Source organism: Nematolebias whitei, chromosome 8, assembly GCF_014905685.2.
Source record: "Nematolebias whitei isolate Nwh7 chromosome 8, NemWhi1, whole genome shotgun sequence".
NCBI classification, from domain to species: Eukaryota; Metazoa; Chordata; class Actinopteri; order Cyprinodontiformes; family Rivulidae; genus Nematolebias; species Nematolebias whitei.
In genome coordinates, this window is record NC_056505.1 from 12,109,273 (window position 1) to 12,113,897 (window position 4,625).

The 4,625-nt window shown below is 45.3% G+C and overlaps 1 protein-coding gene across 1 annotated transcript in view; it reads left to right on the forward strand.

Annotated features, from left to right (window-relative positions):
• The first annotated feature begins 324 nt into the window (after positions 1 to 324).
• hic2 (hypermethylated in cancer 2) overlaps positions 325 to 4,625 on the forward strand; it is a 17,972-nt gene continuing 13,671 nt past the window's right edge. The window contains exon 1 of the mRNA XM_037680952.1: positions 325 to 514. The gene's annotated coding sequence lies outside the window, so the exon portion shown is untranslated. The remainder of the gene's footprint in view (positions 515 to 4,625) is intronic.

Genomic DNA, 4,625 nt, shown 5'->3' on the forward strand with positions numbered 1-4,625 from the left:
GAGTAGCTCGAGTTCCCACGGTCGCCATGAGGCTGCAGCGGCGCTTAGCTGCGAGGGCCTTCAACGCTGCTTGCAGCTTTAATTTATTTTGTTTCTTCTTCCTTCTTGAGTACCTTTCTAACATAGTAGGATCATATTCCAGGTGAAACTGGACTCCAGTCCTTCCTGATTTAAAAAAAAAAAAAATTTATTCATTGTTTTGTTGCATCCAGCTCGTGGCTTTTAGAGGAAATGGCCAGGAATCTGGATTTTAAAGCAACAACCCCTCCCTGCGCTCCTGCCATGTTGCAGGTAAACCTGCCAGGGGTTCTGGTTTGAGCAAGTGGCCAAACCCTCCCACAGTGGGCTGTTTTCTTTCTCTTTTTGCTGCTGCGCTCTGGGCTGGCTCCTATTCAAATGTGGGTCAGGGGTGAGGAAGCCTAACGTCATAAGCTTTGCAACATGGCGTCCCGAAGGCTGTGAGATGAGCAGGATGGTAGAGAACGCCTGAGAACGACCCTACCGATGTGATAAGGTATTTAAAACGCGTTATTTCTCTTTGAGGTGGATTAAAAACAGGCAGCGGAGCCGCTTTCGTGCCCGTTTGATCGGATCTCTCCTTTAGCTGCAGAAGGAATCGCGTTTTTTTTTTTTTTCCGTCTCCACGGCGTGCCATCAAAAAAAAAAAAAAAAAGGCTCTCCGTTGCTGCTGGTGCCTTTTCTGGCTTTACCAGGGCTGCTGGGCGAGCTGGGAAACATGTCTGGAGTGGTGGTGGTGCGTTGAAGCTGAGGTAAAAATAAAAGCGCAAAGCAGAGCGTTTGCGAAAAGCGCCGCGTTTATTTTGGCTTGAAGAGATGCGACGCACGAGCCCCAAACAACTGAAACCCCCTTTTAAAAGCCAACATTTGGAGCAACAACCAAAAAAAAAAACGAGAAGAAGAATTCATTTGCTGCCGTGAAACGCACACGGAGCACATTTTGGTAAAAGAAGCGGATTTTACGCATCGCGTTTTGCGCAACCACCCCCCACACAAAAAAATAAAAGATCCCACGGCTGCTCAATGACTTGGTGTAACCCGCATTGTTTATATGTAGGTTAAGCCTCCGTGGTCTTAGGTAGGGCCAATTAAAGTGATTTAACAGGATTGGCCGGGTGTGCACACCCCGCACGATGCGGGTCCAGGTCTTCAGACGTCATTTCTGGATGGGTTGAATCGATGCTGGGGGGGCTTCTGTGTTGCTTTCACATGAACTGCTGTGGGTGTGACGTTCCAGTGACCTGAAACTGCAGGGCTCTTCATGAGAACTGTTGGTTGCACATTTGAATATAGAGCTCCTGTAAGCTCATTGTGCTCAGGTGTGAAGCGGCTTCAATCCCCAGGTGATCAGTTGGTTAAGAATCAAGAGGCATGGAGATAATGGGGCACAGGAATGCCTGTAATGTTGGGTTGTCTGGACTGGCTGCTGGTTTCCAGTCACCAGTTATTCCTTTGCTCTTCTTTAACCACCATTTAAATAAAGTAACACACTACTTAGGTCATCCGTGATCTTAAAATAGTTGTTTTGCTATAAAACAGTCCGCCAGTGGAATTATTTGTTTCGGCGAAGAAAACAAGAAGTCATTGTTTGCCAAATAACATGTAGGTTAGTCAAGAAAGTAGTTTTGAAATAACAGTTTGGTTCCTGTTAGGCAGGATAAATGAGCTTGGATAGCCTCGACCTGTTTTTTAAGCTCTTGTTTGTGATTGAGGTAATGTATAAATAAAATCCGTCTTGTTTTTTTTCCACAGCTTGTCTGAGTCACAGGGTGCCAAAGCCTTTAATATGAAGATTACTAGATGTTATTTTGGCGAGTCACACCCAGAGAGAAGTGTTCAGTCGCTCTGCCTGCTGTTTTTAAACTCTCCTGATGGGGGAAAAACACTTTTTTAAAAAAAGACCTGTAGAAGTTTTCTTGGATCAACTCGATCCTTTCATTTTACTCTGCACTTAAACCTACGCAGAAATTGTTAGTGATCTATGTGAGGTCGCCTTAGTTCTCTGCTTTATTTTACTGCCAAGCTTTTATCGTTTTATTGTTGTCGTACAAGTATGTGACCTAAATAGTGACGGGTCAAACAAATTAATACAGGTCATTAAGATGACTAAGTCATCTGATCAGTGTGACATGTTTCATTGATTACTGTATGGACAACAGATTGTGGCCTGCGGGGTAATTCGAGGCCAGTGCTCCTCATATGATCCTCATGATCGGGTTGGTTGCCTCACCCTTCTTGTCCCTTCCCCTTCTCGACACACACTCAGCATCCTGTGTTCGATGGGTTACTGTGGCATGCGTGGACGGCACTCCGCAGTAAGAAGGCTGTACGTTCTGCTGACATGTTGGACTTGGAGGTTGCGGCTGCAGAGCGCGCCGCGCTGCCTGTTTGCGGACAGTTTGGTTTGCTCAGTGGATACAAGCACCTCGGGGCAGGGTTGTTGTTCTCGAAGAAGAAGAATGTGGAATGTAGAGCTGATAGTCAGAAAGTTATGCACTGTTAGAAAGCTGTAGGAAGGGGAGGGTGGGGTGTCGGCAGTTTTGCGAAGCCATCAAACTTACCCAACCGAACCATAAGGCACCAGGTCATGAGAGTTTGCTACGTTTGTTTTACAAACTGGGGTGAAGTGGGGATGGTTTATCTGGTCACGTTTATTTTGTTAAGACAGAGGTCCCTTTATCACACTAATCATATCTCAGTGAGAGAGGTGGGTGATCGCGGGGTGGGGGGCGTTTGTCATCAACCTTGCCCAACTGAACCATAAGGCCCCAGGTCATGAGAGTTTGCTGCTTTTGTTTTACAAACTGGGTTGAAATGGGGCGGTTTATCTCATTGATTTGTTTAGTCAAAACAGGTTTATCACACTAATCATGTCTCAGTGGGATGGTTGGTCACGGGGGGGGGGGGGGGGTAGTTTTGGGATTTGTGAAGCCATCAAATTTACCCAACCAAACCATAAGGCACCAGGTCATGAGAGTTTGCTACGTTTGTTTTACAAACTGGGATGAAGTGGGGATGGTTTATCTCATCAATTTATTTAGTCAACATAGCGGTCCCTTATCGCACTAATCATATCTCAGTGAGGTGGGTGATTACACAGGGAGGGATAGGGGGTAGGGGGGTCAGTAGTTATATGAAGTCATCATCCTTATCATCCTTGAGGCTCGCACAGACGATGGTCCTCAGTCCGCGTGGAAACTACACTGTCCGCAGAGGGTTGAGACTTCATACTCGAGCGTCCACCCTGATGGGCTGCAGTCAGCTCCGCAGGCAAGGGGCGTTTACCTTCGGGACAAATTGAGGTTGCCAACTGGGCATTTGCTGACACGCCTACTGGATTGATTGACAGGTCATAAAAAATAAAACGAGAGTTGGCAGTAAGCCGCAGCGGTGTTCTGTATTTATATGTTGTTAATAAGTTGTAAAAAAACAGGGAGCGCTGGCCCTGCAGCCCACACGTCAGGCCAACCCACCAGGAAATCTCCAGACCCTCCCGCAGCCACGTTGAACCTTATTTTAATTAGCTCGTGACAAATTCCTTTATTTCTCACAATTTCAGTCATGGCGTCAACAAACGAGGAGGAAGAGATCGCTTGCCTCTTGAAAAAAGAAAAAAGGAAAGACCATTAAACCAGACCAGGGATGAAGAAGGGGAATTTAATACGTTGGTGTCGCATGCAAAACAGTCCGTCGCCAGGCAGTTTATTGTGCGACACCCAAGTACGCGTACGTGGCCGTAAAAATTGATCTTTGCACGGACATGCCCTGCGGGCGTCCACTTCGACTCTAATCCGGTACGCGCAGACCTCTGTGGACTGAAGTACACCCGAGTTTACTGGAGGCTTTACCCAACCATAAGGCCCCAGGTCATGAGAGTTTGCTGCTTTTGTTTTGTCTGGGGTGAAGTAGAGACAGTTTATTTCATCAATTTATTCAGTCAAAACAGCAGTCCCTTTATCACACTAATCATATCTCATTGAGATGGTTGATCACGGGATCTGGGGGGTGGGGGTGCCATCACCCTTACCCAACCGAACCATAAGGCCCCAGGTCATGAGAGTTTTCAGCTTTTGTTTTATAAACTGGGTTGAAGTGGAGACGGTTTATCTCATCTTGTTTATTTTGTCAAGACAGAGGTCCCTTTATCGCACTAATCATATCTCAGTGTGGTGGTTGATCGCTTCACTTCTGGTAAGCCTACGCAGTCAGATATACTATGTTTGTCAAGCGCTGCTCATTTCTGATGGCAGCTTTGGTGATGGTTTAAGTCTCTGTCCACTCTTAATGCAGATATTTTGCTAAAAAAAAAATGTTTTGTATGCCTTTGTATGCACACAAACCGTGCTTAAGAAAAACTGATTCCTACAAACAGTTTTCCAAAGTAATGTATCTGTGTTCTGGACAGATTTTTTTTATTTATTTTTTTTGGAAAATGATGACATCTGGCTTACTATGCACATAATTACTATTACGGTACTTTCAGTTACAGTAGTCCCTTGATTATCGCGAGGGTTACGTTCCACACACCACCACGATAAGTGAAAAACCACAAAGTAGGAACGCTATATATATTTTAGTATTCATATATATATATACATATATATATA